This window comes from Rhinopithecus roxellana, chromosome 18, assembly GCF_007565055.1.
Source record: "Rhinopithecus roxellana isolate Shanxi Qingling chromosome 18, ASM756505v1, whole genome shotgun sequence".
NCBI classification, from domain to species: Eukaryota; Metazoa; Chordata; class Mammalia; order Primates; family Cercopithecidae; genus Rhinopithecus; species Rhinopithecus roxellana.
The window spans coordinates 36,411,706-36,427,086 of NC_044566.1; the positions used below are offsets into that span (position 1 = coordinate 36,411,706).

Sequence of the window (15,381 nt, forward strand, 5' to 3'; positions counted from 1 at the left end):
ACTTAATTTATAGCTCAGCCAAAGAACCTAGAAGGGTAAAAGAGAGGCATTTTTTTTCCTCTCCTAAAATACCATTACTTACTTTTTCGTATAGTTTTATCTATATGTATCCATACATTTTAATGGTTATTTTTTTCTTTTAACTTAAAAAAATGTAATCATGTTCTATGTAGTCCCTTGAAACATATTTTTTTCTCTGAAAATTATATTGTTAAGATGCAGCCATGCTTTTGAGTACTGTTGTATTTGGACTCTTGTGAAATATTTCATTCATTAAATACACCACAGTTATTTTCATCTACTCTCTTATGAGGTGAACACTTTTTCTTCCCTTCCCATATTACAGGTTTATATTACTGTTAACAGTGTAGATACCAGCATTCTTGTATGTGTTTTACAGTGTACATGTGTAAGAAATACTCATGGGTATGTATCTTAGGTAGGTTTTGAGATATGTGAATTGTAGTTTCAAATGTAACAAATTTTTCAAAGTAATGGTACCAATTTACATTTCTACTGAAAATATATATAAAAAACTCTAAAGTTTTCCAACACTTGGTATTTTCAGGTATTGTAACATTTCCTCATTGAATGGATGAAAATAGCATCAAATTGTGGTCTTGATATGTATTCATCTGGTCACTAATGACTCTCTTCTTATTTTTATTGACTATATATATATTTCTTTCTTTTGTGAGATGCCTGAGCTTGCCATTAGCCTATTTTTATTGTTTAAAATATTTAAAATAAACACCAATAAAAAGTTATGAAATCTTACAAAAGGGAATATGATTAGTGTGTTGAGCAGCTGAGAGCAAATAGATTCTCATTAAACATTAATATAATTACAAAATATTGAAAACATAAAATGCAAAAACTATCATACCTTTACATTTATGAGCATATATAGCATCAAAGTTGCACACTTAAAACTATTTTACAAGGCTGGGCATGGTGGCTTATGCTTGTAATCACAACACTTTGCAAGGCCAAGGAGGGAGGCTCGCTTGAGTCCAAGAGTACAAGACCAGAATGGGCAACACAGCGAGATCCCATCACTAATGTTTTAGAAAGGCTTTTCTAGTATTTACAAAAATGGTACATATTATGGTACTAAATATTTGTCAGTAATCATGGTAAAGCAGGAAAACATGGCAAGGGCCATTAATATGTAATACTAAATTATAACAGCTTTTGAAAACTAGAATGTTTTCAAGACTTCTCAAAGAGTCTTGAATGTTAGGCTTCTCAAAGCCCAAAAGGCTTTATGGATTTTATGACAAAACTATCTTTTCACCTTTCTGACCATATCATGAATTGTATATATTTTAGAAACAAAAAAAAATTCTAATAGAATTTTAGTCCCAAAAGGTATAATATATAGTTAATATGTATTTTCAAGAATAGCCCATAAAATATGACGTTCTTCTGCAAAATGAATGTACATATGCCTTATACAAAATGTATGTTGAATAAATGTACGATGTTTGTGTTATGACTCTTTCTTCCTTAACACAAATAGGCTCCTTAACTTTAAAACACAGAGAAACTTACTTTAGAAGTCCCATTTTAGCACAAGGATAAAAAAATGTTAACTGGGCAATTAAACTAGATTGACTTTAGTGCATAAGATTCAGATGTGTTCAATTCCAAATTTGTCCTGCCATGAAGCATCTCTTTGAGGTGTAGCTGGTTGGCACAACAGCAGGACAGGTTACAATGGCTGGAATATACAAGGTCAGACAAGTCTTTGAAACTTTTCATTCTATACAATTTCTATCTCTGACACCCCAGAATGAGAGGTAAAATAAACACACTTGTGCTAAAGCAATTTCACATAGTGTTATCTAACTAAAAATAGCCATATAATAACAAATTATTACCCCTCTTTTACAGTTGAGAAAGTCAAATGTCAGATACAGTAAGATTGTAGTGTAAATTTTACTATAAAAAATAAACTTTTCTATAAAAATAAATTGATAATCACCATGTTCTCTTTCCAAAAAATACCCCTTATTATGAGTGTTATGACAAATACACAGATTACTGCAGTACAAGTCAGAAAACTATTGTCTGGAAAAGTAAAGATAAAGCCTGAAGAATTCAAAGAGCGACATCTTGCTACAAATTATTTTACTGTTTGTTGGTGGAAGAAGGGGGTGTGGGTAGGAAAGTCTTCATGGAGACAGATGTGAATAGAGATTAGAGGACTAGACCAAAGGCACTGAATCAGCATGAGCACCTGTCCTGTCCACAGTTGGAGAAGTATGAGATCATTTTTGTAGGAAACAATAAATCACTTATTTCTGCTAATAACTTGGATATGTTAAGGGAAACAATCAGGACAAGATAAGAAAGGTAGGTTGGGGGTGACATTGTACAGGATCATGCATGGCCAGGCTAATAAGTTTATGCTTTATCTGGGAAGCAGTCAGATCTCCTTGAACAAGGTAAATCTGTCTTCAGTGAGTTGGATGAACTGAAGAGGAGGCACTGGATGAAGGGAGGAATATCAGGTAGTTATTGGAACTATCTAACCTAGAGGAAAATAGAATGTGGTAGAAGAATTTTTTAAAGGGCAACGGGGGGATGATATGAGAGATGCTATGGAAGTAAAACTAACAAGGCATTGTCAACTTATGTGGGTGTGTGGAGGCTCATGCAGTTTTCAAAGATACTTTCATAAACTGAAGTTGTATGCCTCAGAGTGTAGTATTGATATTGACACCAATTAGGACTCTGGAGAAATGGTCTGTTCATCATGTTCATTTGGAAATAGTAGAAGGTTATTCACAGACTTCAAACTGTATAAATGTTAATATTTATTTGGACATCAGAAACAGATGCAGTTCATGCCAGTATAGTATCTAGAATATAGCAGGAATTTAATAGATAGCTTGTGAGTAATGATTAACTGGTCAACCAAAATAGAGGTTGGGAGTTCTTAAAAACTTCAGTTTGCTAAATGAGCTATTATAGTTTTGTCTTCCCTTTTCACTCCTCAAAATTAGTCATGCTTACTCTTGGGAAGTTGGTTGGAATGCAGAATTTGTATTTAGGGTTCAGATTTTCATGCTTATTATTATTATTTTTTGCTTCATTCTTGAATTTGTATAGTGATACAGAAAAAATATATATAAGTATGGCACTGAAAAGCTTATCTTTAATTGTAAACTGCATGATACAAAAGTATTCTCAGAATGTAGAGAACAATGAATGCTGTAAAACAGAAAACAGCTAAATGCCTACAGAATTTCATATACAAAAACAAAATGGGTGGCAAATGTTAACATTTTGTCAAGAAGGAATCTTGAACTCAGCAGTCTAATACTAGGATATGAATTGATTGACGAAATGAAGACCAAGTTTTTCAGGATGTTTCTGTATCTTTCTTCATTACAAGAATATATTTGAAAGCCTCCTTAAATTGTTTTCCATTTTTAACGCATTATCATCACATTTAATTACTGAACCTTTGGGGAAATTATTCAGCATTTCACGTTTGAAACTACCCAGTAGGGTGTCTATTTTTGCATAGAAAATTACTACGTGAGAGCACACGATTTAATCTAGCATACTTGCTAAATCAGTGCTTAAAAGGAAAAAAAAAATTCTCTTAATCTTTTCAGTTCTTTCATTTGATAAAACAAGTAGGCGTACGAGCTTGGCTAAATATGCTTTAAAGAGAGAGTTCTGCAGGTGAAGCGACAAAAGCTTTTTGGGTGCTTTATTATGCATTCTTTTCTTTATATCTAAGAGGATTCTAGCATTTATCCAAAATGGTATTTCCCTTTTAGGTGTGCATGATAGCACGGCAAAGAAAAGATGGCACTTCCAGACAAGTCTTTCATCCTGTGACAGCTGAATTATTCTCTTCCAAATATGCTAAAACAACAGATTTTCATTTTTGTTCAAGGCCTTACACCATCGTTAAAAAGCCTTTTGGAATTTGTTCCAGTCATCAAAAATGTGAAGGAGAGAAAATAAACATGGAGGAACCAGTATCACACCATCTCTAAGACAGGATTCAAACCTTCGAAAAAGCATGTGCAGTCACAGGAATCTTCTCACTGTAAACAGCAAAGCTAAGGTCTTACAAATAAATGGAGTAGGCAGCTTACGGGATGTGATTAGAGGGGCAAGCCAGATGCTCCTATCTAAAAATATCTCTCATGCCTGTACCTTTAGAATTCATTCCTCTGCATCTTGGAGGTTTTTTGATTGGCAAGAGACCCCAGTTAAAATGTAAATACTCCTGGGAGATGCACAACCTTAATCTTTTATCAAGGATCATCTCGGTCGACTAGTTGGAATGAAACAAGAAATAGAATAGAGCTTTGGAAAAATGAGTAAAGAAACAAGTTAAAAGCGAAAGAATACTGGCAGGAGAGAGAAGACCCTGAAATAGAAACTTCTATATTTTACAATTTGCCTGATGCCAGTTCTGAGTAAATGGGGTAAATATATAAAAGAAAGAAAACAGACATAGAAAGGCTTTTAAGGTGAAAATTAAACTGCTATTCAAGCAACTTACAATAATTTTAATTTAGTGGAAAAATCTAGTGATTAGAAGACCGTGTCTTCTAGGTTCGATATTCATTTTGTTTACTTTCAGATGATAACCAGAAGATTAATTATTTCAGGAAACAAGATTATCACATTAAATGAAAAATAATACTGCTTATCAAATGATTTATATAAATATTAAATTTGGATATATATAGTAACAAAAAAGAATAACTGTATTAAAGCAAAATCAAATTCAGGTACTGTTTAAGAATGGTTGTATATGCTCCAATTTAATACACCAAATTCCTCAGAAGTTGGTGTTTCTGCTTCCTGTGCCTGTGACATCCTACAGCGATTGAGCAAAATCAGATAGAAGAATATTTGAATCCAGATTCTGCCACTTAATAGCTGTGAGATTTACAGATGTGAAGTTTATTCAACCTTTAGAAATGCTAATTTCCTCATCTACAAAATCACTATTGTTATGCTATGCCATGCAGGAATCTTTTAAACATTTGAGATAATTTATGTAAATATCAAGGATTGGGAAACGTGGCAAGTTCTTCATAAAGGATATATGCGTATTTTTTTTTTCTTTCTTTTTTTTTTTTTAGTTTTAACATTCCTAGTTAAGTTAAAATGTTAGCTTTTGTTCTGGGAAAATACCATTCTCTCTTTGTGTATTAGGCCATTGCATGTATTTGGTAAGTAAGAGATTGTCTTCTTAATGTTTAATAATCATAAGTGCCAGAATTTAAAGAAAAATAAAACAGGTGACCATAGGTATCTATACACAGAAAATAACTTCCTGGAAAATATCAACTCAGCACTGCCAGGACCTTGACAAATAGGTGATCATGTGAACCTTTGAAACAATCAAAACCATGTGAAGAGCTTAAAATTGTCTACTTAACCAAAAACAGCTTTGCCTCCACAAGCTATCTATCCATCCATCTGTCATATGGCATGGGACAGGTTTTCCCATTGTGTATTTATTTTTTCTCATTACTAAGGACAGCTGGTTGAATGTGAATTTTTTATCAGATACACTTAACCCTTGGCTTGTAAGCAAAAACAAAACAAAAAAAAAATTGAATTTTGTCATTTAATTTATTTTTCTCAATGTTTACTGGATGAAATATCTTCCATCCTACCCTCATCCTTGCTTATCTGGAAAGCTAAAGCATGTGGTGCAATGAGCACCTCACTTACTCCACAAGGCCTCTAACACAGTGCCACGTACAAATAGATTATCAACAATTGCTTCATAATGACGAAAGGTTTGGGTTTAAGTACTCATTTATTCCTCGTTTTTTCATTTTTCAGTGCACAAGAAATACATACCATTTTCTTATAATGATGTAAATAGTTATATAAATGAGGTGAAGATACATAGAGACACATCCAAGTGCTCAGAGTGAATGAAAGTCTACAAGAGCTGCCTGGATTGAAAGGTGTCTCTGGAAAATCAGGAAAATTGAATGTATTTTTCTGATCCATAAGGGTTTATTTTGTTTGTTTGTTTGCTTTTTTGTTTGTTTTTCATATCAGAAAGTGAATGCAGACATAATTGAGCTCATAACTTCAAATGAGAAATAAGCAGCAGTCACAAATGAAATTGTCATCAAAGAACCTATTCTCATAGGCGGAATTATTATTTTAAATGCTGGGGGAGAGAACTGGAGAGAAAAAAGGAAAGATGGGAGTATCTGAGCAAAATGTTCTCCCAGGGCCCATCACTTCTAACAGAGTCACTATCCAATATGATGCAAATGTCAAAACACCAAAGCTAGGTCTCCCGACAAAAATAGACAGATTTGATGGTGCTATCTAGATTTTTCTTACTGAAATTTTTAGAGCATTTGTTTGAACAGAGGGTAGTTTGGAGGTTACATGTTCCTTTCTTGATAACAACCTAATTTCCTTATTCCTTTTTGTATGTAGATACAGTTTCTATCTTCTAAGTGCCTGCAGGGATCTGGCTGTTAAAAGAAAATTTTAAAGGAGAAGGTGAATTTGTATGTTAATCCCCTTCCTATAAAATAAATATGGGGTATGTTGTAATTATTTCTTTCATCTGTTACTAGAGATGATTTTAACTAAAGTAGTGGTGAGCATCTGTGCTAAGGTAAGCAAGCTGGCTTTCCCAAAGGCCTGGTAACTGTACAAGTTGTTTCTCTGAATTTTGTTGTATCTTCTACATTTATATTCCTCATATGAACATCTTATAGGGTTATGTACAGTCTAGTTTCCCCTTCATAAAATAGCAGGATGCTGACAGCACACTGTCGGGTACATACGCTTCTCCAGCAAAAGCACAATGCATTATGGAAGGCACCTTGGGTAGTAATTGATACAAGTCTGTTTCCCTGTATTTATTGAGTGATGTTCAACCTCCTGCATCTACAGCCACCACTGTTCTAATTATTCAAGCTGACATTCCGCACTGCAGTGCTATATGACTGCTTCATAGACATGTCTTAAAAATTGGTGTAAGTTAATAATTTATTTCAAATACATGAACGTACCTAGCATATCATCGGTGCTCTAGAAATGAGTGTTTCTTATTTTTATATTCTATTTTTTCTGATTCCTCCCATCCAAAATAAATTCCTCATCAAAACAGTGAAATAGATTACCCTAGAGGGTAAAGAGTAGCATGAAGCCAGATAATTGTAAAGTATTAAATGTAAGGTCACTGATTTAAGAGTCATCAATTAGGTGCTATAACCTCCATTACATCTTGGCTACCCATTCCTCAATGCTATTTATTGCCTCTAACTCTCTCAATGGCAGAACCCACCTGTGGCCACTAGGGCACCAGCTCTGTGTAGGTAACAAGATGGCTCTTTTTCCCAAGTCACCATCTTCTATTGACCAGACTAAGCTCTCACATCCAGACAGCAGAGGCACAGGTCTTAGGTTCTTAGTATAAACAAGGGAGGAATAAACACACCAGGACAGATACTGTACCTGTCAACTTCCCTGCCTCTTATCTCTTGTGTGGACCCTGGAGGCCACACATCTTCCTTTGTCTCTTGGTTTCAGAAAAATTTGTGTTCTTAATCCATATTTAGTTTTTTTTCCTATCATTTCTATTTCATACATTCTCATACATTTAACTTGTAAAATGGACTGTAGTATTATTACCTAATGTAATTAAAGCATATGAATTAAAATATTTCTACAGTCAAAAAAAAAAAAAAACAAAAAGTACCGAAACAGGTTACTAGATATATGACCTTTGAGAAAAAAATAAAGCCAGAACATGTATTCACAAACATACATATATAAACACGTATTAGAGGTCCATATAATATTCTTTACATTCCACATGTAAAGAATAATCATTCATATGTGACAATATAGTTTTTGACATTTCCACCTAAAAATGCTAACATTGAATCTACATGCCAGAGAACTGTAAATATTTACCTGGAGTCAGTTATGTAACCGTGTTTGTTCATCCCCGCATCCCCAGTGTCTATAACACCTGAAGCACAGTACATGTTCAAAATACACTTGCTGAATAATTGATGAGCACTCCACTCCTCTTAACTACAAGGTTAGTCATTGCAATATTTGTTTTATATTTTGTATACATGTACACATAAACTTCTTACAAAAAAGGTAAGTATTCTAGTGTACAGTCTTATTGTTACAATATAGTATTCAAGTGATTGATAACTGTATCAATGTTGTCCCTTCTCTCCTGTTTTCCTGCCCTTTCCTCATCACAAGTCTGTCCTACCCCTGCACTCATTAATAATGGTGGGTGGTTTTATGTTAAGTCTTTGCAGGTCCTCATTTACCACTTCATTCCCTTCAACAACAAACCCAGCATGTGGTATATGTGTGAAATAGCTTGCTTCACAGTCATTGTACCTAGTATATCAAGTGTATATATTTTCTCCTCAGGTTCAGAATTCTACTGGGTGAGCTTACATTAAATAGGGACCATCACAGAAGACCAAGAAAAACACACACTCTTTCCTACAGAGAAACCGGAAGACATAATAGTCATCTTTACTTCACCCCTCCGCTTTGCTTCTAATTGGTATATAGTAGTTTTGCAGTTCAGGAAAATAGCTACAATTTCAGGGATATGTGACAGTCAGCATGCTTCACACTAGGTAGCTAAATGTATCCAGGGCAAAATATCAAATGAAGAAGCCTCTGATTAGGAAGGGCCATCCATCTAAAACAGTGCGGCTGAGCAATAACATCTACCAAGTATCAGGAGCTGTTGCCACCTTGAAATAACACAATTATCTACTTTTCTTAAAATTCCCCAATTGCTCCTAGCCCATGTCTTATGATCCTATGACACTTATAACATTCTCTCTTTATATATGTGTGTGTGTGTACCATATGTATAAATACATAATTATATATGTACATATTGTATTTATATAATCTTACAACAATCTTGCAAGATAAAAACTATTTTCTTCATTTTATCCATAAAACTGGTAATCAGAGAGATTAAGTCCTTGGCACAAAACCACTCTCCTAGTGATTTCAGATTTAACCTGGGCCCATGGCTCTGCACTCACTGCATGGACTCTTACAATTTTTCAACCTAAATTTTGGATAAGCTGGAGCTGACAGAGAGAGCTGTTTCTGGGTTATTGCAAGGGAAACACTACCTTGAATGATCAGACTTACCAAGGATGCTGGGTGTATCAGCAAAGGATACTTGGGTTCCTTCCATAGTATCTTGGATGAAATCTCTGAGATGTACACTACCGCAGGTCTCAGTCCATGGACCCAACTGTGCTCTGGGCACAAAGTGCAATACCAAAACAGCATGCCCTCCCTCTCACAGACCAAGAATAGGAGCCCTCGTCCTAAACTTGCTTTTTCTGAGATAGAACATTTTAAATCACAACCCTGATCACCACCTACCCTTGCTCAAGAGCATGTTATTGACTATTCACCATCTGATTACTTAAAACCTCTTGCCAGGTTAAAATAATGTGAAAGATCAGAATTCTGAGAGAATTAAAGATTCTCTGATAGAGCTCTTCAATCAATATCAATCAAATGTTGGTCATCCAGCTCTATGTTAGGGGTTTCAGTGACTTACTCTCCTAATCAGCTTATTTATTAGAGCATTCAAATTATGACAACATTAAGGAAGAATTTTAACTATGAAAATAAATAAAATCAGTTGAGATCTGTCCCCCAAAATTGGTCCTTTGGAGCCAGGAAGAGTCATCATTCCACTTTTTAAAGATTTATCAAGCACCATATATAATGCTTAAATAAGGTGATTTTTTTTTTCTGAAAATTATGCCTCAGAACAAAAGGGGTCACACTGTTGGGCCTTTTAAGGATTCTTTCATGTTATGAGACCTGTTTGAAAAAAACACATCAGCCTTTGCAAACATGAATCAATTCTTATTTTGGATGCGTAAAGAGGTCAACTATTTAAAAAGAGATGACAAAGTGCTTTAAACACACTTTAATAACTGGTCAGGAGGGATGAACTAAAATTTGCAAGTATTCTATAACTTAGATAAGATACACTTTAAACATCACTTTAAAAATTCAAGGGAGAAATTGCATTTGTTATGGCAATGACAAATAGATACATGAGGGATGAACTAAAAACAAATTGTTCTCTTGTTATGCAAATATAAGAACATAGGGCTGTTGGTCAGGCAGGGTGACTCACTTGAGGTCAGGAGTTCGAGTCCAGCCTGGCCAACATGGTGAAACCCCATTTCTACTAAAAATACAAAAAAAAAAAAAAAAAAAATAGATGTGGTGGCCAGTGTCTGTAATCCCAGCTACTCAGAAGGCTGAGGCAGGAGAATTGCTTGAATCCAGGAGGCGGAGGTTATAGTGAGCTGAGATTACACCATTGCACCCCAGAAACTCCATGTCAAAAAAATAGAAACAAACAAACAAAAAACATAGGGCTGAGCTTTGTTACCCTTCTCACTGAGTCATCCTTATTACCTGTATCTACAACAGCGCCTGACAGCTAGGAGGGGCTCAAAACTCATCTGCTGACGAAAAAAATGAATGAATATATGGCTAATTTTGGCTTGAAACAAAAGTTTCTAGGAAGAACATCAAGTTCAAAAAGTATTGTTTCTCAAGTAACTTGTAAATGGAGATGATGTATTAAATTGCCTCCAAGGTGACCTTGGTAATGACTGAAGTGCCGACAATAATGAGGCTTAAATTAAGTATTTTTAAAAAGGTGAGGTTATGTGATAGTCAATAAACCATAGCTGTAATTTCAGTATTACAAGTAGAAATTTGGCCAGGTGCAGTGGCTCACACCTGTAATCCCAGCAATTTGGGAGGCCGAGACGGGCTGATCACCTGGGGTCAGGAGTTTGAGACCAGCCTGGCAACATGGTAAAACCCCCTGTCTACCAAAAATACAAAAATTAGCAGGCCGTGGTGGCACACAGCTGTAGTCCCAGCTACTCGGGAGACTGAGGTACGAGAATCACTTGAACCCAGGAGGAGGCAGTTGCAGTGAGCTGAGATGGCACCACTGCACTCCACGCTGGACGGCAAAATGAGAATCCGTCTCAAAAACAAAGAAAGTAGAAATTTGACTATGTGTCATATCCCTAAGTGTTTGTACATTTGGATAGACCATTGTTGCTGTTTTGCACTCCAACTACTTCTTCCCTACTCCCTCCACCAAAGCATACTCAGGAATTATTTTTAATTTGGACTGGCATTTTATTCCAATATATGAGACGTTTGAAACCCTGGCTTCCAAGTTGGTTTATCTCCAGACTGAATTTCCTATATTTTCACAGGGGCTAAAGGCTTGGTTTTGATTCACCCTAATATTATCACTGAATTGTAGCACCCACAATTTAATGTAACAATGCCTTGTAGTTAGATACATTTATCTCCCTTACTTTGGAAGATGTGTGCTGACTAAAGTAGCTTAAAATTGCATTTGCACTTTGGCAGTCACATCACACTATTGACTAATATTGAGACTTCCTGAAACTAAAATCCCAACATCTTTCTGACATGTGCTGATAAGCCACATAATCCTCCAACCATACTTGTGCAGGTAGCTGCAATAAACTCTTTTTTTTTACACTTACTTTTGTCCAGCTTACAAGATAGCCTTCTAACAGAGTACTACCCCTCCAAATTTTGCATAATCTGCAAACGTGATGACTGTTGGGAATCTGTGACCTCACTGACGTTTTCGATAGAGAAAGTAAATGAAGATGCATTGGTGGGATGTCATGAAGTGAAAAACAGGTTCTCTCCTAAAGAAAGGCCAGTCAGCAATGTTAAATATTTTAGATAAGTTACTGTGAACTGAAATGAAAGCCCTAACCCTCCATCCCTCCATGAGGTATTTGGAGATGGGGCCTTTGGGAGATAATTAGCTTTAGATGAGGTCATGAAAATGGGGCCCTCATGATGGAATACTGTCCTTATGAGAAGAGACACCAGAGACACCTCTCTCTCTCTCTCTCTCTCTCTCTCTCTCTCTCTCTCTCTCTCTCTCTCACTGTCTTTCTCTCTCTGCCATGTGGAGACACACTAAGAAGGCAAGCTAGGAAGACAGTCTTCAGCAGAACCCAACAATGCTGGTACTCTGATTTCTTATGTCCAGTTTCCAGAAATATGAGAAATAAATTATGCAGTTTTAATCACCCAGTGATTAAAATAAAGTGGTATTTTGCTTTAGTATCTTGAGGTAACTAATACAAATGTAAAATATAAAGGGAGTTATTAGTAAAATTTGAGAGGTGACATTACACTTTTTATGATGAATTAATATGATAAGATTTTAAGAAAAGATAACGAAGATACTTGGTTTATTTCACCTAACTGGAGAATTCTGGCTTCAAAAACCAGGAGAGATATGATTGACATGTAGAAGAGGAAGAATTATACACAAAGGTATGTTCAAGATTAAGAGACCCCCCCATTTGAGGGCAGAAGAAATGAAATCAATGAAAACACAAAAGTGAGTTTGATGGAGTGTACAATATGGTTGTAACAGAGCAACTCCTTGAAATGAAAGCTAATAATGAAGAAGGTAATCCTGGAGACTGAGTACTATAACAGGAATGTTTACAAAGTTCAAAGTATGAGATGGGCTGGGTGAAAAACATGGAATTCTATGACTAATTTTGCAGACTGGAAATAATAAAATCTAAAGAAGTAGAGATTGCTTCAGATGATAAAATACAGTTAGGGAGTTGCATTGATATAGAATAATTCATTGTTCACTTTCTTTCATGACATGCCTTAAATTTTTTGAGGCTAGAAATAAACAGAGTAGAGAAAGATGAGGAATTAGTAACATGGATTTAAGTGGCTTTAATTTTATAAACACACACTGTATAGCAGTTAATATTGAAGGGCTGATTTTTTTTTAACACATATTACGACATTACCAAAAACATTCTTCCATTCATTTTTCTCTCTTAGAAGTACAACTAGGACAGGCTATTCATTGATGTAATTTTTTTTTTTTAAAGTTTTTGTTCTTTGATTTTTTCATGAAATGGGCTAGATCTTCTGAGACCATTTCTATATTAGGCACAGAGCTTTGCTGCTGTTTTTAAGCTAAGTTAAACATAAATAGGAGCTCTCCCCATTTCCACTGAAGTGTCACTCAGCTAAGTACCCACGCTAGAGAGGAGGTGGTTCTCTCTACAGAGATTCGTCATGTCGTGTTTTATACTTAGACATTTTTCTCAGAAATGAAACTATTTAAATTTCCCATCTTATTGGTCTGACTGTAGTTTTTCTTGGAAAACTTGCTGTTCTTTCTGTACTAAACTCAACCTTTAGCTTTTCTTCCACTTTTAGTACTTTAGTTTTAAATAATCACAAATATTTCAGTTTGTAAGAAGACCGTACATACATTAAAATAAGAGCCTATGTGGGTTAATACAATTTTAAATAACAGACTTACATCCTTAAGTTTAGAAAAATTTAAGTAATTAGTCACCTTTTAAAAGAGCATGATAAAAACACATATTTGAAGGTAATATTTCTCACATAACATGAAACACATATAAGAGGTGTCACTTAGAGCCTCCAAAAATCTTAAATGAATTTGATAGCAGGTACAATAAGGAAAGTGTGACTTTAAAATTTAAAAAACAACAAACAACATTCTACATCACTTTTTTTCTATAAAAGTATCTGTCATTTGTAAATTACCAAGAATAGCATGATCTCAATAAGAAAGAAATTCTGAAAATATTTGGCTAATAGTAAACTTAATAATTGAAATGATCAATTAAGAAATTACTTAAGAAAAGACATCCGGGGCCTGATTCAGTGGCTCAGGCTTGTAATTTCAGTGGCTTGGAAGGCCCAGGTGGGAGGATTGCTTGAGGCCCAGAGTATTAGACCAGCCTTGGCAACATGGCAGGACCCTGTCTCTGCAGAAACAAAAAATTAGCTGGGTGTGGTGGCACACACTTGTAGTTCCAGCTACTTGGGAGGCTGAAGTAGGAGGATTACTTGAGCTCAGGAGTTTGAGGTTGTACTAAATTATGACTGCATCACTGCACTCCACCCTGGGCAAGAGAGTGAGACCTTGTCTCAGAAAAATAAAAATAAAAATAAAAAATGAAAAGAGAAGAATATACTTTTGTGACTAAGAAGATGGATTACCTTTTTTATTAAGTCACTGAACCTTAATCAATGAACCAGAAATCAGCATTTTTATGAAATGCTTGAGACTCTCCATGTCAAAGTTTTTCATGGTTTCTGAACCCATTTAACTTACTAAGCACATTGTCATTTCTTAGTGACTCAGTATTCTAAAACAGCATCTAACAAATCAGAATATTTATTAGGGAGAGATTTTGACACGAAGAAGAATAAAGGACAAAGTTCTCACAGAATTATCTGAAAGCTTTGTTTGCAAATTGACTTACATGCAAGAAAGATCAGTTTTTAAAGTTTTGTAACTGGACTGAAATCAAAACACCCCTGCTGACCTCACATTCACTTACAAATATATTTAATTTCAAACAGAGCTTTTGATCATCAGCCAAAATTAGTTGTCAGTGTTCTATAAACATCTTACAGAAGCAGTTTAAAAGAAAATAATCACAAAAGAATGGCTTTAATTTTTTAAAGTGACATATAATTAAATATTTCTAAGCAATGACATTTCATTGGACACTATGTGAATCAGAGTGCTTTGTTGACTACCATATAAGTTATAATCTACATTTATTTCATCTACTGTCTTTCATTCAGTAATTTTGAAAACCCTATAAAGAATTCATGATAGAAATTCAAGCACTCTAAAGAATTTCAAAGGGTCACAGTGGGTTGATGGAAGGAGTTGTTCTTCTGTTAATTAAATTCTGCCCAAGAAATAATGAAGGTCACTCTCACGTCATTTTCTTTGGATTTTACATGAAGTAGTAAAGATACAAATAATTTTTATTTATAAACTGTAAATATTTTAACCATTGATGTTATAATTATTACTTTTATAAAATTTACAGCTGGGCAGTTAAGAAAACATAAAATAGTAGCATTCATTACAGTCTCAATGTACTGTATAGAATGAAGAAAATATTAGTCAAAGAGGTACAGAATCACTAACACAATTCATGTTAGTAACATTCAATCAGCTTACTAAATTGTAAAAATAGTGTTTATTTTGTTTTTCAAAATCATATATATTTAAGCATCTTGAGTTTTGTTTCTATTGAGGGTTAACCTCTTTAGAGTATCAATTGGTAAAATAATCAAAACACTACACAATTGATTTACTGGTCATCTCTGAAAACTAGTAGCTATAAAAATCAATTTTAATGAATAAATATATACATTCTTTTGTATATTCAAACCTTTGTCTATCTTCTATTTGTGTCTTCAACTGATTTG

General features: G+C 34.6%; 1 protein-coding gene across 4 annotated transcripts in view; it reads right to left on the reverse strand.

The window, feature by feature from the left end:
- Positions 1-15,381, reverse strand: part of PCDH9 (protocadherin 9) — a 990,584-nt gene that overhangs the window by 680,769 nt on the left and 294,434 nt on the right. The gene's annotated exons all lie outside the window — the stretch shown is intronic.